Source organism: Callospermophilus lateralis, unplaced genomic scaffold, assembly GCF_048772815.1.
Source record: "Callospermophilus lateralis isolate mCalLat2 unplaced genomic scaffold, mCalLat2.hap1 Scaffold_98, whole genome shotgun sequence".
In the NCBI taxonomy this organism is placed as follows: domain Eukaryota; kingdom Metazoa; phylum Chordata; class Mammalia; order Rodentia; family Sciuridae; genus Callospermophilus; species Callospermophilus lateralis.
Genome location: NW_027517992.1, coordinates 2,170,476 through 2,197,627, shown reverse-complemented (window position 1 = coordinate 2,197,627; position 27,152 = coordinate 2,170,476). Strand labels below are relative to the sequence as shown.

General features: G+C 34.8%; 1 pseudogene; it reads right to left on the bottom strand.

The window, feature by feature from the left end:
* Positions 1-27,152, bottom strand: part of LOC143386181 (axin interactor, dorsalization-associated protein-like) — an 83,125-nt pseudogene that overhangs the window by 3,797 nt on the left and 52,176 nt on the right.

The window sequence follows — 27,152 nt, the reverse complement described above, 5'->3', positions numbered from 1 at the left end:
CTGTTCAGTATGTTCCCTTTTTTGAAACTACCAATAGAGAACAGATGCAAATAAGCTGATTTTAATCAAGTATGTATACAGAACCTCAAAATACATTTAACAAAAGATTTTGGTTGATGTTTTTCAAGTTTCTATTCATCAATGTGTTATGCTATTTTTAATGATGAGTTATTTGAAATACATGAAGCAATCAACACACTATATTTGAAAATACACATTTGATTGATGGCAAATGTGGCTTGAGGAAATTTTGGGAGGTGATGGGAATGTTCTGAACTTGTATAGTGGTGACAGATGCAAAACTCTATAGAGGTGTCAAAAATCAATGAATTTTATTCTTACAGAAGGGAAATGTTATGATATACAAATTATACCTCAACAATGCTGTTAAAAATGTATTACTTTCTAATTTAAACAAATATGAAGACAATACAGACAAATGCAAGAATGGGAAGGCCTGGAGGCTGCATTCCACTGTTGCATTAACAAACCTAAATGGGCTCAGGCTGATATCGTTAAATATATACATAATAACTTTTTTATGCATCTTCTTTGATTGACAAATGAGGGTACTTTTAGAAGAGGGGCTTGTACCTGGACATCTGGGATGAACTTCAGAGAGCTAAGAAACACCTCTGAAATTTTATGAAAAATGTGAATATGTATACATTGATATTTATATACAGACATATTCACATGTATGTATATCATATATGAATTTTTCTGCAGAAAAGTTCATTCTATTATGTAGTACATGGCTGTATAAATATGCTACAGTTTATGTACAAATTCTTGTGTTGATAGATATTTGAATTACTCCAAGTGTTTGGATATAGTTAACAACGCTATTATAAATAGTCTTCTGAACATCTTCTGGTGCCCCTAAGCACCCATTTCTGAAACAGAGGAATCACTAAGTCACCTGGCATGTTACCTCTGCTGGGAGCCATCAGCCAAGTAGGTATGACAATTTCCTTGCCAGCTACTCCCATGCTGTCTAGTGGAAGGACTCCTGAAAGGTGACCTTGCTCAAGGACCAGGGTGGATCCGTGTTTAGGGTGTCCCCGGTTTAGCATAATAGGAGATTAGGGTGTTCCCCCTTTAGAATAGGGCGGTTTAGCATAATAGGAGATTAGGGTGTTCCCCCTTTAGAATAGGGCATATCCTGCTGCCTGAGTTCCTCTTGAGTTCTTAGGGTCAGACAGTATATTTGGGAGACAGAAGCCCAGTGGAGTGGTGGATTTGGGCAGAGAACCTGGATTCCCCCAGAACGTGTTTGTAGACGGCTGGTGTGAGATCGGGAATAAAGAATTGCTGTTTGAATCTACAAGCTGTGTGGTGGCTCGTGATTATTCACGTGATTTAAAAGGCTTAATTTAAATTAGGTAAACAGCTGTTAAGGATTCTTTTTAAAGGTGGTTAACAGATCTGCTTGTTTACTAATTTAAATCAGGTAAACAGCTGTTAAGGATTGTTTTTTAAGGAGGTTAACAGATCTGTTTGTTTACTTTCACCTTTCCTTTTCATTATATTTAATAATTTTTTTCAGGATAATGTCTCTTTAGCATCATTGCCAGAATTCCTATCTTCATCCCAATGAATATAACTCAACAAGTATGCTCAATCAAGGAGTCAACTTACTTTGGGAGAAAACGGACTTTGGGAAGAGACGGACAGATTGATAGATTCCTCCACTTTGAACTGCTTACAGAACTTGCCTAGACTATGTAACTATTGTTTGGTACAAGAATTGTGGTAATGCTGGCATATCTTTGCTGATGGTGTCACCAGTGGTGCAATTTTTATTTCCTTGCCAGCGCACCACATGTTAATTGTGGTAATGCTGGCATATCTTTGCTGATGGTGTCACCAGTGATGCAATTTTTCCAAAGGAACTGTCAATTGGCTTGGTGTCGTGGTATTTCTGTATCCTCCTCCCTTCTGCTAGTGATGGTCTAAATTTGGGGGCCAATGGCTATATGCTGGACCGGTAGTCAGTGACGGGTATGATCCAATTACAGTGGTATCAACCTAAGACAGGAGGCTGACGCCTAAAGGTCAGTTGCCTAAAGGTCAGTTTTCCGATGACGGGTAAAAACCATATGTTGAATTGGACAACCTACCAGGCACATTAACCTCCTTAAGCCACATTAACCTCACTCCCCCACTGGCACCAAGGCCAAATTTGGGGGCCAACAGAGGTGAGGCAAAGAACCTCACCCCCCCCACTGGTGCATAGACCTATCCACAAGTATGGCTGTATGCTGGACCGGTAGTCAGTGACAGGTATGATCCAGTTGCAGTGGTATCAACCTAAGACAGGAGGCTGACGGTAAAGGTCAGTTTTCCAATGACGGGTAAGAACCATATGTTGAACTGGACAACCTACCAGGCACGGTCCTTAAGCCACATTACTTGTTGTTTAATTAATCAGAAGGGGGGAGATGCTGGGAGCCATCAGCCAAGGAGGTATGACAATTTCCTTGCCAGCTACTCCCATGCTGTCTAGTGGAAGGACTCCTGAAAGATGACCTTGCTCAAGGACCAGGGCAGATCTGTGTTTAAGGTGTCCCCGGTTTAGCATAATAGGAGATTAGGGTGTTCCCCCTTTAGAATAGGGCATATCCTGCTGCCTGAGTTCCTCTTGAGTTCTTAGGGTCAGACAGTATATTTGGGAGACAGAAGCCCAGTGGAGTGGTGGATTTGGGCAGAGAACCTGGATTCCCCCAGAACGTGTTTGTAGACGGCCGGTGTGAGATCGGGAAAAAAGAATTGCTGTTTGAATCTACAAGTGTGTGGTGGCTCGTGATTTTGTGCCCAGCCAGAGACTGCAGCAACCTCCATACCTACTATGTAATGACAATCCATTTCCCAAGGTGGTTGTGCCAATTTTTATTCCTAGCCCAAGTGCAGTAGTGTTCCCATTGCTCCACTTCCTCATTAGGTACTGTTTTCTCAGATTCTTCATGTTAGCCAATTTTGGTATAAAGAGATCAATCATTTTAATTTGCATTCCTCTGAAGATTAATAAGGTTGAGCACCTTTTCAAATAAATCAAATAAATGATTTCCTCTTTTCTGAAGTGTGTTCAAATATTTTGCTCAATTTTTTATTGAGATGTCTATCTTATTGAGCTGTAGGAGGTCTCTATTATTTTGCTGGACAAATGTTTTACAAATAGCTTCTTAGTAGTTTTCTTTTATAAAGACTTTTTGTTGAAGTAGAGCACATACATTTTAAAATGTACAAATTGTTAGCACAGTTTGCTGAACTTTCACAAAGTGAATACACCTGTATAACTAGCATCAGATCTAGGAAAGATATGATCAGCCTCCTGGGAGTGTCCTTCCCCACACCCTATCCAATGCACTCTTCCAAAAGATAGCAACCACACCAAGTATTAGTTTTGAATGTTAAGAATGACTTTTGTCTGCCATGGTGTCTTCTGATTATGATAAATACTTATTGCTAGTAATATCAAATTTCTTAATATCTTCCTTTACAATCAGTGCTTTTATGTTATATTTAAGAAAACTTATCCCACTCCAAAATCATAAAGGTAGTATCTTGAAAGCATTTTATTGTTTTGCCATTCACACTTAATTCTTTTTTTTTTAAGAAAGAGTGAGAGAGAGTGAGAGATTGGGAGAGAGAGAGAAAGTTTTAATATTTATTTTTTAGTATTTGGCGGACACAACATCTTTGTCTGTATGTGGCGCTGAGGATCGAACCCGGGCCACACGCATGCCAGGCGAGCATGCTACTGCTTGAGCCACATTCCCAGCCCCACACACTTAATTCTATATGTCACACAGAATTATTGTCTATGGTGTATTGTAGGAGCTTTAATTTCATTCAATTTCACATAAATACTCAATTGCCTCAGCACTACTTATTAAAAAGACTGACATTTTCCACCACTGATCTGCGGTCCCACCTCAATCATAAATCATGTGGCAATCACTTTCTGAGTTTTCTGTCTTACCGAACTGTTTATCCTCTTATCACTAATACAGTATCTTAATTCTATAGCTGTATAAAAGGTCCAGGAACTGCAATAAAAATTCAGATGAGTTTCAGAAAGAGTCTATCTATATAAATTGCTTCTTCAAATTTATGAACTAGTATATATCTTTACATTTTAAAAATCATAACATTTATTTAATAGAACTTTATTTGACCTAAAAGCCTTCAGAAATAAAGACCTACAGATCCAGGGAAAACTCCTGTTTTTATGTTTATGTTCCATGAAGAATGGATGGCCATGTAGAAATGACTGGAAAGGGGGTGTGAGCTAATGGTAAAAGGCTGCCAGGATCCTAGCAAGCCCTGTCTGGTCAGATTCTTCTTGGCCTCTCTGTATAGCCTTCTTTCCTTCTGGACCTAAGGCAGGTCCTGTCTGAAATGAGGGTTTCTAAGGGAGGGGGTAAGGGAGGGTAAGGGGACAGGAAGGGAATAGCAGGGAGGGTAGAGGAGAGAAAGAGAGAGAGAGAGAGAGAGAGAGAGAGAGAGAGAGAGAGAGAGAGAGAGAGAGCTTTCTAGGTTTTATGAGAGAAGGCTTTGGGAGAGAAGGGTGAAGGACAGGAGGGCAGGAGGAGGGCAGAGGCTTTGCTGCTGAGGTTGCTTTCGGGATTCCAATCTCCTTCAGTTAGAAGTTCTCAGCAGGCCAAAACCCCACCCTTTGGGCTATCATATTCTGATCTGACCCTGCCCACCTTCCCCCTCTCCCTCCCTCCTCCTCCCTTTCTCCTTTTAAGAAAGGAATGTGTAGATCTTTCAATCTTCTAAGATCTTCTTTGATTTCTCTGTTTAGGGTTCTGTAGTTTTCATTGTATAGATCTTTGACTTCTTTCGTTGATTCTCAAGTATCTTATTTTTTTTTTTGAGGTTACTGTAAATGGAGCAGTTTTCCTCATTTCCTTCTCAGAGGCTTTGTCACTGATATACAGAAATGCCTTTGATTTATGGGTGTTGATTTATATTCTGCTCCTTTGCTGAATTCATTTACTATTTCTGGAAAGATCTACCTCGCTCTTGGGATAGGCAGAATTAATATTATCAAAATGACCATACTACCAAAAGCACTATATAGATTTAATGCAATTCCAAACAAAATCTCAATGGCATTCCTCATAAAAATAGAAAAAGCAATCATGAAATTCATCTGGAAAAATAAGAGATCAAGAATAGCTAAAGAAATCCTTAGCAAGAAGAGTGAAGCAGGGAGTATCGCTATATGAGACCTTAAACTATACTACAGAGCAATAGTAACAAAAACAGCATGGTATTGGCACTAAAACAGACTGGTAGACCAATGGTACAGAATAGAGGACACAGAGACTAACCCACAAAATTACAATCAGCTTATTTTAGAAAAAGGTGCCAAAAACATGCACTGGAGAAAAGGTAGCGTTTTTCAACAAATGGTGCTGGGAAAACTGGAAATCCATATGCAACAAAATGAAATTAAACTCATAACTCTCACCATGCACAAAACTTAACTTAAAATGGATCAAGGACCTAGGAATTAAGCCAGAGACTCTGTGTCTAACCGAAGAAAAAGGTAGGCCCTAATCTTCATCATATGGGTTAGGCCCCAACTTCCTTAATAAGACTCCTATGGCACAAGAATTAAAACCAGGAATAAATAAATGGGATGGATTCAAACTAAAAAGTTTTTTCTCAGCAAAAGAAACAATCCGTGAGGTGAACAGAGAGCCTACATCCTGGGACAAAATCTTTACCCCTCACACATCAGATAGAGCACTAATCTCTAGGGTATATAAAGAACTCAAAAAGCTAAGCACTGAAAAAACAAGTAACCCAATCAAAAAATGGGCCAAGGACTTGAACAAACACTTCTCAGAAGAGGATATACAATCAATCAACAAATATATGAAAAAATTTTCAACATCTCTAGCAATCAGAGAAATGCAAATCAAAACTAAGATACAACTCTAATCTGAATGGCAGCTATTATGAAGACAAACAACATTAAGTGTTGGCAAGAATGTGGGGAAAAATGTACACTCATACATTGCTGGTGGGACTGCAAATTGGTGTAGCCAATCTGGAAAGCAGTATGGAGATTCTTTGGAAATCTCGGAATGGAACCACCGTTTGACCAAGCTATTGCTCTCCTTGGACTATACTCAAAGGACTTAAAATCAACATACTACAGGGACACAGCCACATCAATGTTTATAGCAGCACTATTCACAATAGCTAAACTGTGGAGCCAACCTACATGCCCTTCAGTGGATGAATGGATTTTTAAAAATGTGGCATATATACACAATGAACTTTTTAAAAAGAGAATAAAATCATGGCATTTGCAGGTAAATGGATGGCATTGGAGAAGATAATGCTAAGTGAAGTTAGCCAATCCCCAAAAAACAAATGCCAAATGTTTTCTCTGATATAAGGAGGCTGACTCATAATAGGGTAGGGAGGAGGAACATGGGATGAATAGATGGATTCTAGATAGGGAAGAGGGGAGTGAGGGAAAGGGAGGAGGCAGGGGACTAGCCTCCTAATGAATGTGGAATGAATGTGATGGACATCATTATCCAAAGTACATGTCTGAAGACACAAATTGGCTGTCAACCTACTTTATATACAAACAGAGATATGAAAAATTGTGGTATATATGTGTAATAAGAATTGTAATGCAAAAAAAAAAACCAAGTACATGTATAACATGAATTGGCGTGAATATGCTTTATACAAAGATATAAAAAATTGTGCTCTATATGTGTAATAAGAATTGTAATACACTCCATTGTCCTGTATTTAAAAAAAATAAAATCAATAAAAGAAAAAGAAGGGAATGGGGAGTGGGTAGGGAAAAACTGTGGAATGAACCCAAACTAACTTTCCAATGCACATATGTGAATATACTATAATGAAACTCATCACTTTGAATATCTATAAAATACTAATTTTAAAAAATGTAAATAAATAGATCAGTAAAGTGGATCAAAGGGAACAGTGAGAGGGAGGATGGGGAGGGTGAAGGGACTGAATTGGAGCAAATTATATTCCATGCATTTATAATTAGTCCAAATGAATCTAATGTCAAGAATAACTATTATGAACAAATGAAAAAAAGAATAATGACTTCACTGTTTTTATAAAATGCATTCTCATAAACAATTCAATCAAGAGAAATGAAAAAAGTAAAAGAGAACGTACAATTCAACATCTCACCAACCATAACAATTATTAAGTCACTCTTCCATCTTTTTCCCTAATTTCAAGATTACTCCAGTTTCCTTTTCCTTTTGATATTCTTTTCTTTCTTTCAACAAAGGTTTATTTTCTACATAAAATTCTTATATTTCTTTTGTTGAATTTATAATAAGGTCCTTGATATTATTTAATACTACTATAAATATTATAATAGTTCATTTTCTAAGCAACTATTACTTGTTTGAGATAGAATTGATTTGTCTGTACAGATTTTATATCCAGAAACCGCATTATCTTATTAATGAGTTATGAATAGTTTTTTTTGCATATTCTCTATATATTCATAAATATGCAAATAAAGAACATCCCCCCTTTTATATTTCATTTTTCTTATCCTAGTGCAGTAGCTAGGGCTTCCAAAACAATTCTGATGAAAAGAAGTAATAGACACTCTTGTTTTGTTCAAATTCATCATTAAATGATTTTGGGCTGTAAATGTCATGTAGCCATGTTTTATCAAGTTAAGGATGTTTTTCTGTTCTTTGCCAAGAATTGTTTAAAATCAAGGCTGTATTTCAAACTTAACTGAGAACTTTTTCTGCATTGTTGACAACATTATGAAATCTTTCCCCTTAATCTGCTAATGTGAACTACCTTGATAAATTCTGCTAATAATATATTTTGAAAAATCACTCATTAGTTCATGGAGATTTTCTGAATTATTTTCTACACCATCCTATGTATCATAGTTTATTCTGTCAATCTTCATATGGCAGTTACATTATTTCTAACTTTTTATCATTATAAAAAACACCTCAACAGAGAATCTGGTATATATGCAAGTGTTTCCCCCTCTTTTTCCTGCATTTTGCGGGTGCACCTTCAGAGTAAATTCTCAGGAATGGGATTGCTAAGGCAAAAATATGTACTTATATGTTGTTAGAGAATGCTCAATTTCCCTCCAAAGGAACTGTACCATTTTTCTATTTCCACCAGTGATTAATAAGTACCTATTTCCCCTAAGACTCACCAACAGTAGCTTTAATTTAGTTTTTTTATTAAAAATAAAGTTGAGTATCTTTTTATATGTTTAACGGGTATTTTTAAATGTGTGTGTGTGTGTGTGTGTGTGTGTGTGTGTGTGTTCGCACGTGCGCACGCTCGCTCATGTTGTCTGTTCCTCTCATGTATTCTACTTTGGTTATTACAATTAAAATTTTTCTTTATATATTAAGAATGTTGGGTTGGGATGTAGCTCAGTGGCAAAGTGTCTGCCTTGCATTTGCAAAATCCTGGATTCGACACCTAGTTCCAGAAAAGACAAAAAAAAGAACCCACCCTACCCCACCCCCCAAAACCCCCAAGAATGTTACCTCTTTTATGTCTTACCTCTTTACTACCCTTTTTTTGACAGTCAAAAGACGATTGCTTTACAACTTTCAAAGTCTTTTTGATGTTAAGATTATTTTTTTTTCCAAGTTGATATTAAACTTGTTGTTACTTTGGGGTGAGTCAATTTTATAACCTGTCATCATCTAGATCTTTCAGTTGAAATGGTAGGGCTGATGCTACATTCCTTACCAACAATCTTTTTGCCTGAGATTACACAGTAAGTTTAATGTAATCATTATGCTTCGAATAATTTAATATGGAGGCAGTGATTGCAAGTCTGAATTTCTTGTTTAATTCAAGGTAGAATGTCAAACATTGTGCTCCATGATGAAGGAAGCTGACTGTAATTAAGATCATAGATTACATAGAAAGGTGCCTATTTAAGATGTTTCAGAATGGTCTATGATGTGCTCTCTTTCTGCATGGTCAACTCCTACATACTCAGTGAGTCCTAAATCTGGCTAGATTTATTGAACTCCCTCAGTCCTTCTTTTTGCCAACCTATGACATTGGTGCACATCTCTAATTATAATCATGTGCTTTTGGCTCTGTCTTGCTGACTACACAATAAGCATCCTGAAAGGTGTGGGAACTGTTCCTTTTGTAGTATGCACAAGGAATAAACAGATCTTTGTTGAAGAAATATTTTATTGAATGAATGACTGAATTTCCAGTTCTAGAGGTTATCATGCTCTAATAAACAAATGGCTAGAGAATCTATATCAATGAGTGAAGAAATAATAAACATAAAAGAAGATCAAATACTAAAATAATACCATACCATCTATAGCTCCCAGGTTAGATGAAAAAGGGTGCATGTTTTTGCATCAAAGATAAAACTATGATAGTTGTAAATTGAGCCAATGCATTAAAAGGAAGATTTATAAGTGAAGAATTAACATATCCAATTTCATAGTGTAATATGAGAACAAGTCAAGTACATTCATAAAATCTGAAGACTAACAAGGATAAGAAAGAAATCACTACACACAATCCAGTGTAAACTGTGCTATTTCAGCTAAATCATCTGCTCTCAGATCTAGAACAGAGATCAGAAGAAATGTTCTTCCACATGGAATTGCTATGTAAATAAGAAATAGCTAACACTTGTGAGTATTTGTGATGTGCCACGTACTGTCCTAATCCTCTCATCTAATCCTCACAACAATAGTTTAGTTCTATTTTTCAGAGGTGAAAAGTGAGGCATAGAAAAACAAATTATCCATAATCACACAGTAGTTTGGCTACAGAGTCCATGCTTTTAACCATCATGTCCCATTTTAACATCTTTATTTTAATTGTCCCTAAAGCCTTAAAAGGAACTGCAGGAGAACCTCCCCATCTCAAGCTTCTGCAAAGTTCCTTTTGCCATGTAACATAACAGTCACAGGTTCCCAGGATTAGAATATAGACATTTTTGTGAGGCCACTATTTGTGCCTTATACTTTTAAATATGGAAAACTCTAAATGGCTACAGCTGTCCAAACCAAGTTTTCAATAACATCCCAGGAATGTTATTGAGCTGTCACTAAGAACTCCAAGTAAGGGAGTGATTAAAAAAGAGTAACATTTGAACTTTGTACACTGGGCAATGCACATTCACAGGAATGGACAGAGACTGAGTAGCCCAGATAGCAATATGATAGGTCTTTATCACTCAAATAGCAGTGAGCAGCAGGACTGTGTTCATTTGGTTAATTCCACTTTCAGTTTTTACTGCAAGACAAAGGAAGCCATTGGTAGCTGGTGAGCCTCAAGTTGTACTGAACACAGAAAGCACGTCTTTTTCTGACTTATCTGCCCCAACCACCTCTTATGCACTAACCAGAGCAAGCATGCTCTCACTGGTGTCAAAAAGAGTTGGAAGGAATTACTCAATTCAGTGTGATTTTCTGCGAGAGGAAGATTCTAAGCCTAAACCTAAAGACAAGTCTGATAAAGTAATGACAATGAATTAGAAGGTTTGGAACCATTTCACCACATTACTGTAATAGGGGACACCAAAAAGTCCATTTTGTTGATGGAAACTATTTATTAACAGGTAGTACATGGGTAAAAACTCAAGTTGCTCTATTCCATTGTGCTTCATCTGTGGAAAACAATTTATGAAGGTAGCTATGGATCCCCCAAATGGCTGTTTGTTAAACACAGATGAGTTCGCTCAAGAATGTTTTAAAAACTGTGTAAAAGCGTCTGACCTAGCCAAGAATGTTACAGCCACTTCCACTGTGGAGAGGAAAGGGAATTGTGCAAGTAAGGCCTCTGCCTCTGCTGGGCACCCCACAGCACTGACACAGACCAAGCAATGAAGCACCACTCTACCTGCAACAGGTACAGAAAAACAATGGGAGAGCATCTGAAGCCCCCCACCCCCCGACCGCAACTTCTTTGTTCCAAGAGAATGCTGAGAAAAATGAAGGTCTGAGTATCAAGTAGGATGGCATCACATTCAATAGTCTCTCTGTAGCCATAGAGATCATGGAGAATCAGACAATGAAAGGACCACCAGCCTGAAGATGAATCTGGAGTGACATGGATATGAAGGTCAGTGGGATTCTTAAGACCCTGTCCTCACATGCAGAAGGGGAAGTCATTTTTTTCTTTCAACTTTTTATTTTTGCTTTTTAAAAATTGCTATTGTTTATATCTCATATCATACCATAAGGACAATTTCTAGTCCAAAATTGAAAATGACATGACAGTCTTTGTCCCAAATAGTACATTATTGTCTAGGTCAGAACATTAAAAGAGGAAAATTACCAAAGATTATATTTTTTTAAAACACTGATTTTAGTTTGCTTATTGAGTAATTTCATTTGCTTGGCTTTTTACATAATATTGTACAAATGTTTGTCACAGGCATTTACTTCAATAAGAGGTGAGTCAGTGTTCATTTTGCCTTGGTGCTTGGTGAATTAAATGTCATGAATAAGAAGTACAAAATTTTTATCCATACTTTTAGGACAGAGATGTACCTGATATCTAAAATGTAAACTAAGCATTATCATATGTATGTGATTATATATGTCTTCTTTTTTTTAGATTTATCCTACTTGTAATTAAATTCAGATGTCTGATACTACCAATTCAAAGTCTGTCACACACTTTTTTTAAGTGCACATTTCTTTGTAATTTTAAAATGCAATAAAAAGGATATATATAAAATAATATTTTCTAATATTTTGGGATAATTTTAACATAATTTAAAAAAATGGTATTGTCAAATCATTATTTGGTCATAACATTTTGTAGATGGCACAAAACATGAAATGGGTCTTAAAAATCTAGCAAGAAAAAAATTTTGCAATTTGTACTGCACATCTGCAATTTGTACACACATAAAAATTGTGTGAAAATATAAAAACACATGCACAATTTCTTTTGGGTGGTAACTGATTAGTAGTTGAGGAACTGCTCCAACCTTTCAAAATAAAGAGTAACATCATAAGAAGTTTGTTCACTTTGAAATTACATTAAAAGTTTGATAAAAATCTTAGGGGTCATTAGCTTCAAATAATAATATTTCTAAGTCTGTCAAAAATTATACCTGATTAAAGTTGTTTGTATATAGGTTATATGAGTATGTTCTTGTTTTTATTTTCTTTATTGACTGGTACTAGAAATATGTATTTTTCTGTGTTCAGAAATATGTGATTTGGATAATGGCTGAATTCTTAAGTGTCACCATCATATCTGGAAAAAAATAATAAATACTCTCACAAAACCTACGATTAATCAGTGGGTATATGTTTCATACACAGATGCTATTTAGCATGCAAGGAAGAGTTACTACAGGTGCTGGGTTAAAAATTTGAGTGGCCAAAGCACTTTCAAGAAAAAGCAGGCCAGATGTTGCTTAGAGCCTTGATGAAGAGCCTACTCAATAGACATTTCCTATGAACCAATTTCTGCAAATCTCTGGAGAAAACCTTTTTTGAATTCAAGTGACAAGATTCATGGATTAAAAAAAACTGAGCCAGACATAGTGGTGCATGACTGTAATCCCAGCAACTTGGCAAGTTAAGGCAGGAGAGGCCAGCTGGGCAACTTAGCAAAATCCTGGTTTCAAACTAAAAAAATACATCAAAGAGCTGGGGATGTAGCTAGGTGGTAGAGTACCCCCAACTTCAATCCCCAGTACTACAAACAAACAAGAAACAAATTATAAAAAAGAAATCTTAAAATGTTTCCAAAACTGCTTGAGAGTAATAGAATATTAACAAGCCTTAAAACTATTGAAAAACAGCTAGGAGAACTACCAGATAACATTGAATGGTATTTTCCTTTCCTTTCAACATAAGTACATGACTGGATGAGGGACTCTGGCTCTGACTGTTTGGCTCAGTCTGAGAATTTGAGACTTTGAGAGGAAGGAAGTGCTCGAAGAGCCAGAGTCTAACTGCACACTTTGGTGGTATTTACTGATTAACCCTAGATATATTCTGAAATTCTGTGAAATAAGGATGCCTTAATATTCATGGAACAGCAATGAATATTTTGTTGCAGTGTTCAACTTCCTATATGCATGGGTAAGAAAAAAACTGCACTTTAGCTGAAAATGAAATCCATATTTGCTTAACTCGAAAGTTCAACTCAGAATTGAATATTTATGCAGGAAATAAACAAGTACAGGTTTGATATTAAAGAAGTAAGATTCACTCTTCATTTTGAGTTTAAAAAAACATTTTTTGTACATATCTAAGACTATATAAAAGATGAATAACAAATACAAATCTAAAATAATGTTGAGATTGCTAGGCTTATGTTTAGGTCACTCAGAAATGTTTTTTAAAATTTTGTCTAAAATTGTGTCATGGCTATTTGTGCATGAGGTACTAGGAAACGAATGTAGGGCTTCACACAGGTAAGGCAAGCACCCTACCACTGAGCTACATCCATAGTTCTTTCTATTTTGAGACAAATTCTCTCTAAGTTGTCCCAACTGGTCTCAAACTTGCAATCCTCCTGCCTCAATTTCTCAAGTAGCTAGGATTATAAGCATGTAATCCTGGCCAGCTATTTTTTTTTTTAAATTTCTATTACTTTGGTTTATCATTTAGAAGCTTTAATATTCAACAGGATAAATAAATTTTCAGGTAATAAATGATAAGTTATAAATTTATATCCTCTATTTAAATGAAATCTACTGAGATTACCTTAAGAAAATTAAACTACTATTTGGACTTAAGCCAGTTAGTGTTTAAAGCAGTACACAAAAGTTACTGTTTGTCTTATGAGAATTGAAGGCTTTGAAAATGATATTAATGTCAAAGAAAGGTTTAACAATTTTTATTCTTTTCAAGAAACGTTGGATAAAAATCCATTTTTAATTTTAAAAGGGAATAAACTACTTTTGGTCATACCATATTTATATATTATACTTCATCTCATTAGCTTAACAGTAGTAGTGTTTAGCATGTGTGTTTGTCAAAACTCATAAAGCTGCACACTAAAAAAGATGCCTATTATATATGTAAGGGACACCTTAATAAATCTTTTTTAAAAAGATCACAATAAGCTAGATGCTATGGCACAAGTCTGGAATCCAGGTGACTTGGGAGGCTGAGGCAGGAGGATCCCAAGTTTAAGACTAATCTCAGCAACTCAGTGAGGCCCTCAGCAACTAAGTGAAATCCTGTCTCAAAATAAAAAATAAAAAGGGCTGAGGATGTGGTTCACTGGTAAAGTAACCCTGTGTTAAATCCTCAGTACCAAAAAAAAAGTACAATAAACTTACAATTATATAAATTACATAAAATAAACATAATAAAAATGTTATAATTCTTAGAAGCACCCTGCCATGATAATGTAGACACAACAGCCTTATCACGACTGAAATCTTGGATGTCCACAGTATAACAATTTTTTTCCCATTCTACAATTAAGTTAAAGGTTAAATTGTCCTTCAATAACATTTTCAATTTTAAAATGACACAGGCCCTTGAAAATATCATCGCAAATCAAATATAGCCAATTGAACTATATGTACTCTTTCTTACTTTGAGGAAAATAATTCAGGGAATAGAAGGGTTTAGTGAGCTTTCTGTATCTCTGAAATAAAATACCAAAATGCTATATCAGAATACAAAAATCTGATTACTTTGGGCTTAATCTTTCATAGCCAATAGACTTAATTTACAGAGTTTCTTTTCAACTCAGCAACTTGAACCCCATAAAGACCTTAATCTGTCCATTTCATGACTTATATCATCTGCTTCAAGGATCTTGTTTGCTACAGAAGTATAGCTAGTGAACAAATAACCAAACCAGAAATTTATAGAACTGGAATCTATTTCAATTATAGCATGTGGTTTGAAAAGGAAATAAAAAATACAGAAAAATTTTAGCAAATTTATTTACCTCATCATCTCAGCAATCTTGAAATTTCCTACAAATATGACAAGTAAAATATAGCTCTTTCTTCATAAGGATAAGCAGATTGGAAATACTTACCTTGTACCAAAGAAACACTAACAATAACATTTTATAGTGACTGTAATTTTTCCAATAATCCTATGGTGTAGGACATTAGCACCATTTAGAGGTGATAATGAAAATACAGTAGCCACCACTACACCAGCAAATGAAAAGTATCATGCCAAATGCTTTGTATGTGGTGCCTTAATTTTCACTGTAACCCTACAAATTAGGCATTGTCAACATCTCCTTTTATAAAGAATTAAGTACAGTCACTTAACTACTGATTGGCAGATGTTAGACTCAAAAGCGCAGGTATCTTGTTTGTCTAAGCCTATACTGTTTATATTTAAAACGTCTTCTACCAAAGAGTATTTAAATTACTGGAATCTGACTTTAATTATGAAGTTTTCTGGATGATAAGTATTTTATATTTAATTATACCATAAAGCATAGAGTCTTTAAAAAAATGCATCACAATAGTACAGTGTTATTTCTACACTTCCAAAAATGAACTAGTTCATCAGAAGTAAAAACTGTGCACTGTATAAGAATAGAAGAAAGTATAGAAGTGGAAGAGTCAAAAAATTTACTCAGGGTGCTTGACTAGGGTATTTTACAACCTTGTCAAGATCTTCCACAAATAAAAAGGACTTGCTATGTATTCTTTATTTCCCTGTTAAGGGCAACTCTTTAGTATCTGTTCCTCCAGGTCCAGGTTTCACAATCATATATGATTATTTAAAGAACAGCTAGATATATAAAGAAAATAATTAACATAGCAAACAGTTACTCTAGAAAGCCTACTTACAATGTTGGTCCATGGCTAGCAACTGGGAACCTGGATTTCAGCAGGATTCCCATCGTGCCCTGTTAAGAAGATCACTGTGCCTAAACGGTCCATGCAAACAATATGGTTTGTGCTGAACACTTGCTTTCTTCCTGGAGTCTGTAGTTTTGGTTCATGCTAACCCCAATCAGTGTCTTGTGCACTGAATCTCTACAGTGCTTCCCCAATAGACAATATTTTTCATTTCACAGGTGTGAAAGAATGTTGAGAGAATCAAGTACATATTTGACTCTTCTGGGAGAGGACTCTTAGAAGTTTGGTTTCCTCTGGAATTTGTCTGTGTGCCTTTACCCTTTGCTGATTTTGTTCTTGTGTTTTCTTGTTGTAATGACTCAGAATACAACTGTGAGTACAGCTATATGCTGAGTCCTGTGGGTCTTCCTAGACAATCACTAAACATGGGATGTTTTGAGGATCCCTGACACAAATAGTAAGATACTTTCACAATAAAATGATAGCTACCGCTAACAGAATGGCCGTGATAATTTGCTTAAGATTGGCAAATTTGGAGATGTTTTACCTGCCACTAACAAGTACAAAAGTAAGTTCCAAACACCTGACCTTGAATTATATAATGTACATTTTTTGTACCCACCAGGCACTCTAGCAGGAAAAGAATCAGGAGACCCTGCTCCAGCACCACCTTATTCTTCATCTTCTTCAAATTCTAAATGCTCTTCCTCACCAGGGGCTAAAATTCTCCTATATAAAAAAGGACAGAAAAATTAGTGAGCTACTCCACTTAATACACCAGCTAACCCTCAAAGCCACTAACTTCCCAGATAAGATGCTGATTATTAGGTTAATGTTGATATAAATGTCAATGTCAATCATTTCATTGCTACCAATGGTATCAGTCATATCACCAATACCAAATTTGATAGGGAAAAAAATCCAGAAATATTTAAAAAACAGACATAAAATAGATAATAAAATCAGAAGACAAAATATGGATGCTTATTTATTTACCTTAATGGGACAGGCTGAACATCAAATGGAAATTCTTTATTATATGTGAGAATATTCTTTAGGACTAGAATAAAGACATAGACAAACATTAGTCTTATATCTTATATCTTAGTCCTACATGTAATGTAAGTCTTATATATTAGTTAGTCTTATATGTTATATCTTAAATTGATACTTTTAATTGTATTTTATAGTGTATTAACCACACATTAATATATGTATTTTAAATTCCGAGCTTCACTATCATTTCAAGACTATGCAATTGACTACTGAGTGTATTAGCAAAATAAAAATGTCCATAGTGGACTGCAGGTACCAGTATTTTCAGAGTACTGTAAGATCTCCAAGGAAAGTCTCAGAGCCCTAATAGAAAATAAAGCATAAAATAGTTCTCCAATGTACAAGGTCCTAGGTGATATGGGGTGAAAGAGAATACCTCTTCTTCTGAAGTATTTTAATTAAAAGATTGATACTGAAGATGACTAATTAAAGAGAAATAGATAATCACATCTTATTCTTTATCCTAAGTAGATTTCCCTCAATACTTATCACACTGGTAAGGTTTGTAGCAACAAGGTTATAATTCTAATATTCCTTTTATGATGAAATTTATTATATATGTGTACACACATATATACATGCATATATATGTGTGTGTGTGTATATATATGTGTGTATATATATATATATATATATATATATATATATATATATATATATATATTACACATGTGTACACACACATACACACACACACACACACACACAGCAGACTCTCTCCTCAGGGAAGTCATCAAACAACATAATGCTATCACCTCTTGTGTCCTGGTTGATTACTTTCTGGCATGTAAGCCTACAGACAGATGTTATACAATTCTATCTGTATCTGGAAAAGTATTTTATGAAATTTATTGTTTCATTTCCCAATTTATGGGTTCCTAGTGACTACCTGCAATTATTTCAAGGTGAATATTTAGCATTATTAATTGGGCAACCCATGATTTTTACTCTAATTACTCAGACTTTAATTTTGGAGTCTTGCAGATTTGAGTTAAAAGGAGTATGGCATATTGGATTCCTAAATAAGGAAATTCAAAAAGAACAGGTTGTAATTACATAACTTATTCCAATAGGAGTCAATCATCCAGTGAGAAAGAAGTTGGAAACTTGTACCTAGATTCTCATTACTCACTCTTAATTCTCTCTCCCTTTAGCTCTTCCTCATCCTTTATCTCTTTCTTCTTCTCAACAAATGCATACCGAGTACTCACAATGTTCCAATCACTGCTTTAGGTGTTAAAGATACACAGTAATCAAGAACTCATATTTGGACCTTAGACTTTACTAAGGAAAAGTAGACAATAAATATGCCAATAAATAAACTAGATAATGTAAGATGTGATTAGTGGTATGAAGGATACAAACATGATGCTGTGTAAAAGCAGAGAGAACTTGGTAGAGTAGCTAAGGTAGACAGGGTGCCTTTCGAAACTAAACTGTAAGAAGACATTTGAGCCAAGACCTGAGATGAGAGGAATCATCCACAAGTGGCTCTAGCATAAGGGCTTCCCAGGTATTAGAGAACAGGCTGGAGCAACAACAAAGGTTCCAAGTAGGAAACAGTTTGCCTTATTCAAGGCATAGAAAGGACTGTGAGAACTTAAGTCTGACAAGCAAAGGGGAAGCAGCAGGAGATCAAAGTAGAAGGTTTAAATCAAAACCTAGCCCTACAATTGCAATAATAACTTGAACATTTACATAAATACTCTAATCTCCCCAGTTCTAAAATGAGAATGCTACTTCCTTTACAGGCTATTGAGAGAATTACAGCCTAAATAAATGTATACAAAATGGCAAGGGAAAATCTAAAATGGACATTCACTCTCTCCATGACCTTTTTGATCTAGTTGACTAGAATCCTAATATTTCTTATCTTACTAAGAAGTACTGTTTATTTTTAATACAAGAACATCTTTTCTATACTTCTGCATGATCATTGTTACTAAACTATTAAATCAACTCAATATTAATAAGTAATATTAAGAAATATTGATCACTTACACAACAATGGAATAGATACCCAAGAATGGGGAGCAGGTAACAAAAAGATTATGTCTCACTTATATCAGAAACAAAAACACAGAAAAGATCATATTGTAATAAGAGTTTAATAAAATGGGCAAAAAAATCAACCATTAAAAATGTATATAACAATAATTTTAAAAAGTTGATCCTGTTATGGTGGCATGTGTCTTTAATCCTAGGTACCAAAAGCCTGAGTCAGGAGGACTAGAAGTTCATCTGCCTAAGCAACGTAGGGAGACCCTGTCTCAAAATAAAAATAAAACAATAAAAGAGCTGGGGTTGTAGTTCAGTGGTAGAGTGCTTGCCTTGCACATGTGGCACTGGGTTCGATCCTTAGCACTACATAAAATGAATAAATAAAATAAAGGTATTGTGTCCATCTACAACTAAAAAAGTTTTAAAAACTAAAAAGGACTGGAAATATAGCTCAGTGGTAGAGAACCCCTAGGTTCAATCCCCAGTACATCAAAAACAAACAAAAAAGTTGAAAAATATCTTGGTTATTAAGAATATCTTGGCTGAGTGTGGTAGTGCACACCTGTAATCCCAGAGGCTTAGGAGGATTAAGAATTCAAAGCCAGCCTCAGCAAAAGTGAGGCATAAGCAACTCAGTGAGACCCTGTCTCTAAATAAAATACAAAATAGGGCTGGGGATGTGGCTCAGTGGTTATCTCGCATTTGTATTTTAACAGAATAATTAAATAGTATTTTCTTTTCTTTAGTATCAAAGCTCTGAAGAGGAAGTATTTGCTTTAGAATAATAGCTTTGTTATATTATTTTTACAAGTTAAAGTATTATCAAACATTTAATTTATGTGAATAGCTTTAGAACTAAAAAAACAAATTATGTTTTACTTTCTATAACTGTAGTATAGGTTTACATTTTCAACAACTATGGAATAACAGCTTCTATTGTTCTTTTAAAATAGCTTAAACTTTACATAGAGTTTTCTTTCTACCAATACTAGCAATGGTGTCTTAGGAGGATCTGAAGAGGAGCTTGAATTTTACAAAAGATATTATCATAAGTATGAAGCATGTCATGGGTTGGAGATTCATGGGCTGATTTGGTAGGACTTACACACTTTGGATCACTACATGGCAGACATCTGATGCTACTCCACCATGGAAAATTCAGCACTCCCAGCCTTTCTCTTGGAGCACGGACCTACCAACCTCCTGAAGCTAACCCTCAAAAGATGACACACAGGCAAATATCAAAATGCATTCTGCTTTTGTGACTGACGTGTTTCATTTTTGTGGTAGGAAAAATGGGCAGCTGCCTCAATTTTGAAAGGGTATTTTTTAAATTATAGGAAAAGATTCCTTCAAAACATTCAAATCTATTTAACTCAACACAATCTTGCCAAGTTCATACTACACTTAAAGCATTCAATAGGCTCTGGGGTAGGGGAAGAGTCCATTCATAATCCCTTTGAGGACTGAAACAAATACAAGTGAAAAATAACACATGTGAGAGTCTGACAATGGATAGTTAAAATGATCCTATACAGGAGAGGAGGCAGAGTTTAATTATGCCTCTATAGAGACAGCAGAGAAAGCTTTCAGGGAGAGGTGGGATTCTGTGAAGCCTTGAAGGGTGGCTTAATAGAAGGGAATTTTGCAGGGTGGTGGTGGGGAGATATGCTTGCGTAAGCAGCAGTACATTACTGCAATTAACATAAGAAAAAATGGCTCAGACTTTCACAATCATAGTTTTAGTATTTTCAGACAGAATTTAAAAGATTTCAAAATGTTGAAGTAAAGAATACTTCAGCCTAATAAACCAGCCGAGAGCTAGTGATGTAGCTCAGTGGCAGAGCATTTGCCTTATATGGGCAATGCCCTGGGTTTGATACCCAGCACCACACACATGCACAAAATTAAATTTTAAAAAAACTTTTTTTTAAAAGAAAGGAAACCAGCTAAGTTCGACATATTAAAAGTTAGAATTCACTATTTTTCCTTAGAAGAGGCTTAATTTTTTAAAAAGCAAGCTTGAATAAGTATACTTAATCTGAAATATTACTAAATACCAATTTGTAGAAAATATTTAATTCCAACTCAATAATTAACTCACAACAAGTGCCCTGCTTGGATAAATTCCAAATTACAGAGTCTACCCTACAGAAATACTCGTTTATGTTTCTTTCAGAAGCAACAGCAAATTAAAATCATCTAAAAGGATAACTATCAAGAAGGGAAAAGTACAAATGAAAAACATTATAAAAAATATAATAAAGTGAATCTCCAAAATACTCTTTCCATTTCTACTCCAAATCTTTTTTAAAAAGCCGAAAAAGTAATAGATTTTAACCTGATCTTCGATTAATACATGGATCAATAATTTCTTAGGAATTTGAACTGGAGAGCTGTACTTAGGAATGATGTAGTACAGCACCACTACAGGTATTCATAACAGCATAGTGAAAGAACCAGTCCAGGTGACCCTAAAACTCATTCCTGGGATTTACAAGCTAATGTCGGTGTTGTCCTTAGCAAAATAAAATTGAGAGGATTCGAGTGCTTAGCATATAGATGCTATTCTAAAAAAAAAGGCAATTAATGAAAGATCTTGTGAGGCAATAGAAGTACTTGAGCATGCTCAGAGGAAGAGATAATAAATATATGAAATAAACATCCACAGTCTTTACAGCCACTCTGTGTATCTATAAGATTCTTAAATTTTGCTTGGAAACAAACAACTAATAGGAAATAGTGACTGAATAAGAAGCCAAAATCCTAATTATTTTTATCATAAAAAACTGAGGGCTGGTGACGTAGTTTACTGGTAAAGCACTTGTCTAACATGCCCAAAGCCCTTGGTTCAATCCCCAGCATCATCTCTCTCTCTCTCTCTCTCTCTCTCTCTCTCTCTCTCTCTCTCTCTCTCTCTCACACACACACACACACACACACACACATACACACACACTCACACACAAACATAATTTTCAGTAGAACCACTGTATAAACAACTGTTGCAACATTTTATTTAAAGCCATCAATGTGTTTTTCTCAAAATAATCTTATATGTAGCCAGTCATAAAAGATCATATATCATATGAGTCCATTTAAATAAAATGTCTTCAATAGGACAATTTATAGACAAAAATCAAACTAATGGTTTCCTAGGGCTGGGAATTGGAAGGGATTTTAGGGGGATGGCAAGAAGTGAATGACTGCTCATGGGAATAGTGTTTCTTCTTGTGGTGATGAAAATGTCCTAAAATTGATTGTGGTGATGTCTGCATAACTCTTCCAATTTACTAAAAAATTGAATATGATATGTTAAATTGGTGAACTGTGCTTTATATAAATTATATCTCAATCATATACAAAGTATTTATTAATGCTTTTGAAAAATAAAGTTTTAGGTACAAAAAAACCCAAAAAATTGTGAGAAATATTACATTGATTAGTATCCTTATATACATTGGATATAGGCATAAGAACTATTTCTGAATATAAGTGTGTCTCTTATAACATCTCCAACTCTTATGATCTATGGCTGGAGATGTAGCTCAGTGGTAAAACGCTTGCCTAGCATGTGTGAGGTCATGGGTTTGATCCCCAGAACCACAAAGAAAAAAAAACAAAACTTTATGATCTGGATTACATAAAGTAACCAAAACTATTAAAATGACAGAGTTTATCAGAATTCTTGCCATATTCAGAAGGATGGTGTTCTGAAGAAATGAAATACGATCATCTAAAACTGTGGAAAAGCCACCAGAATCACAACAAATCTGTTACGCATTCCTTTGTTGTTGTCTATTTTTGTTAACTTCTCTTTTCCAACCCAAACAACAGAAAATCAGATCCCCTTCAGTATACTCTGAGAATCCTTTTTCTACCCTGGATTTGCAATACAATCACATTTCAGCTATCTCAATAATATATGTCTTTGTTAGAATTGCTATGAATGAATTAGATATTGGCAGTTTGTGGAATTTATAGGAACATTCTATTTAGTTCTTTTTTGGCAGGGGATACTGGGACTGAACTCAGGGACACTTGACCACTGAGCCACATCCCCAGTCCTATTTCATATTTTATTTAGAGACAGGGTCTCACTAAGTTGCTTAGTGCCTTGCTTTGCTAGGGCTGGCTTTGAATTTGATATCCTTCTGCCTCAGCCTCCCGAGCGACTAGGATTACAGGCATGCACCACTGTGCAAGGCCCTCTTTAGTTCTTAAATTAATTTTTTACCTCTTACTCAAAGCATGTTTACATTAAAAGGATTGCACTAGTGTGAACTGAGATAGACTGACAAATGTTCTGAGATCTAGACCCTGCTCAGTTACTGGGGATTTAAATGAAACAGGGCAAACAAATCATTTCATTTCTTTCCTCAATAGAGAATGTGACCACAAGTCTGAGACTCCTTTCTGTTTGAAAATGCTTTGATTTTATTATTCCCTACTTAAAAATCTTACTTAGTTGGATAAATAAAATCTACTATTCCCTAGTCACATAAATGCACTGAGATGTGCAATCTTATCTCAATGAAAAAAGAGTACAGGAGCTGGGTTATAGTTCTGTTTGTAGAGCATTTGCCTTGCATGTGTGAGGCACTGGATTCAATCCTCAACACCACATAAAAACAAATAAATAAAACAAAGGTATTGTATCTGTCTACAACTAAAAATTTTTTTTAAAAAAGGCTACATTAACTTACATTCATTTAGTTATTCACACTGTGCCTTTGCCCATACTGCAAGATGAAATCCAAATGGTAATTAAAAATGCAAATATTGTAGGAGTTTAAAAGCACCAAAAAGTAAGAGAAATAAATCCAATCACTTTCTGTGCTAAACAATCTTAATATTCACAACAGATAAAACTCTTTCTAAAGGAATATCACTAAAAAATATAAAACAAAACTTACTTGGTTCTAGCTTCTTCAGGTCCTCCAGTTTAAATTTTTCCTGGGACTGTGTGGACTAAATTTAAAATATGCATATTATATCTTTTCATTACAAAGATTTCACTACACCCTATGTCTTTTAAGTGGCAAGAATCAAATATTAAAATAAATATATTTCTTGCTTTAAAGGTAGAAAATGAAAAGTTCCAAACTGATTTTTGGAATATTCAAGCTAATAGAAACAGAAAAAATTAAAATCATATCTTTTATTTCTACAGTGTACAAAGTATGAACTAAATCATTTAAGTGTGAGATCAACTGATCAATTCCAATTGTTATAAAACCCTTCTGAGATAATATTGCTTTGGGCATGAATGTCTAATATCTTATCAGAACAATTTAGAATAATTCATTAAAAAAATCCATTTACCTGTAAAGCTGCACTTCGCAATTCCAAGCATGTTGCAATTTTGCCTATGGTTTTCTGTAGGGAAAAAATGCTATACATCCCAAGATAATTTTAACTGTCAGTTACTAAAATCAAGAATTTTTATTTATAAGAGATCTATAGGGACTGGGATTTTAGCTCAGTGGTTGAAAACTTGCCTCACATGTGTGAGGCACTGGGCTTGATCCTCAGTACTACATTAAAAAAAAATAAAACAAAGATATAGTGTCCATCTACAATTTAAAAAATTTACAAAAGAGATCTATACTTCTTTAAAGAAATTAGTATTCCTTTTCTAGTACCTTGCAGACTTTAGAGAAGAGAATCTGAAGACAAAGGGCTGAGAAGTGGGAGAGAGATGAGTATATATTCTCCTCTAAACTAATATGCCACAACCAATTCTAAATCAAGTTTGGTTTGGTGATAGGTCTAGATATGATTTAAAGGGCAACAAAGATTGCCATTATGGAAATCAGTCTGGAGGTTCCTCAAAAGATTAAATATTGAACTACGATATGATCCAACAATTCCACTCCAGGATATATGGCCAAGGGAAAGGAAATCAGTAAGCTGCAGAGACACCTGCACTCCCATACTCATAGCAGCACTATTCCTATTAGCCAAGAAATGGAAACCTACGAGTCCATCAACTGATAAGTGGATAAAAAAATGTTATATATACACAATGGAATACTATTCAGTCATAAAAATAAAGAAATCCTATCCTTTGCAACAACATGATGGAACAAGATCATTATATTAATGAAGTAAGCCAGGCACAGAGACAAGACCCAAAAAATCTTATTCATGTGGAATACAAAAAAGTTGATTTCATAGAAGTTGAAAGTAGAATAGTAGTTACCAGGGGTTGGAGCCAGTAGGGGTGGGTGGAGGGATAAATAAATGCATCCTACATTTCAAAAGAAAAAAGAAAAATTTGAAAGTTTTTAAACAGAAGAAATGATAAGTGAGTAGAAAATGTTAACTGGATTTAAATATCACACAATATATACATGTATCAAAACATGTTACCCCATTTATATGTACTATCTTTGTTATCTGTAAGTTAAAATATTGACTTTATTTGTTTTAAAAATAGCTTTTTTTAGTTGTAGATGAACATAATACCTTTATTTTATTAATTTGTTTTTATGTGGTGCTGAGGATTGAACCCAGTGCCTCACACATGCTGGGCAAGCAAGCACTCTACCATTGAGCTACAACTCCAGCCCCCAAATACTAACTTTAAAAAAGAAAACAGAAAATTAAAAAGGGGGAGGGCAATGAAAAGGGATTTTTGACATCTTCCCTTCCAATCATCTTCTCATAAAGCCTGAAATTTACTAAAAGATATCTTAAAGATAGCACAATGGTCTAATTTAATTCTGATTAAAGCTCAATTCTGACTTGTTTAAAAACGTAGGCAATATTAACAAAATCAGCATTTGTGATGAATGGTGCAGATTTTACAGTCTACCTGTTTTATAAAATAAGCTATAAAACAGATGTGATAGGGCACAGTCCTTGCTTTTAATATGCTCATGTTCTATTATGTGTGATAAAACATATACAAAATCACTATATTAAAAAGAGAGACACTCAATCTATAAGCTTCAGCAAAATAAGTTCCTTTTATTCCTAAAGGAAAAGAACAAGATCTATATTAGGAATCCAGTCCCAAAGACTAGGGAGGATTTCCAAATCAAAGAGTTTGGAAAATTGTCATGGTTCAATTACTTAAAATCCCCAACTGAAAGCAGAGGGATAGGTTTGAAAAGTAAAGTGAAGTAGGGCATAGTCATTCTGAAAATGGACCTTCCACAAACTCCTTGCTGAGGAATCTAGGATTTCTTTAACAATAAGTTACACAGAAGTGTGTTTTTATTGTTCTTTTTTTTAACAGACATGCCCTTAAGAACACTGTTGTGAGCTGGGCATAGTTATGTGTACCATCTACTGGGAAGGCTAAGGCAGGAGCCTAAAAGTTTAAGGCCTGTGTGGGCAACACGGTGAGATTCTTTCTAAAAAACAAACAAAAAACCCCTTGGCTATTGTGATACAGGTATGCAATGTATACATAATTTAAAGGAAAGGGGAAAAACTGAAGGAAAAATCATTTAAGTTATTTCAAACTGTCTAAACAATATTCAGAATAAGAATATGAATAGCTAAGGTGGAAATGAAAAGGGGAGATTCATGAGATTCAAAAAAGAAATTATCAGGGCAGGCAGCTGAACAATGACACTGAGACTTCTAGGTCCTTCCAAAAAAGATATTTCTGAAATGTCTTTAGGAATAAGTCTAGATCATAAAAGCAAAGAACTGTGTACATCATTTACAATGCTTACAAAATGACATATTTTGGAAAAAAACTGACACATTTTTCTGAACGCATTTTATGTATGACTTACAAAATGTTTAGTAAATTGGGGATTTGGTGATTTTGTGTTTGGTTAATGTTCTTTGAAAGGTAAAAGAGGAGTAAAGGGAAGTAACAGTATTGTCCTGGCCCCTGGTGCTTAGGCTAGTGCACACTCTTCAATTACTGTATCTTCAACAAACAGCTAGGATAGGAACTCACAAAAAAAACTATTATTGAGCAAGATATGCCTCTCAGACACACAAGTAATAATATTTAATTATCTCCATAATCTTTTAAAAATTTCAATATAAAAGCTTAGAAAATATGCAATTTTAATCTGAAAAGAGATTACATTTGAAAATTATATTTATACATAGTTTGCAAAATACTCAGGTTTATTCATCCTCTTAAATAGCTATGTATAGAAACCAGCAGTAAGCAATCTTTTCTACATAAAGTCTAATATCCCCAATCATTGTTGTTCAAATATACCACTCAACTCCAGCAAAACTAGTAAATAATTAAGTATAAATATAATAATCAAATAATTTATTAATAACAAAAACT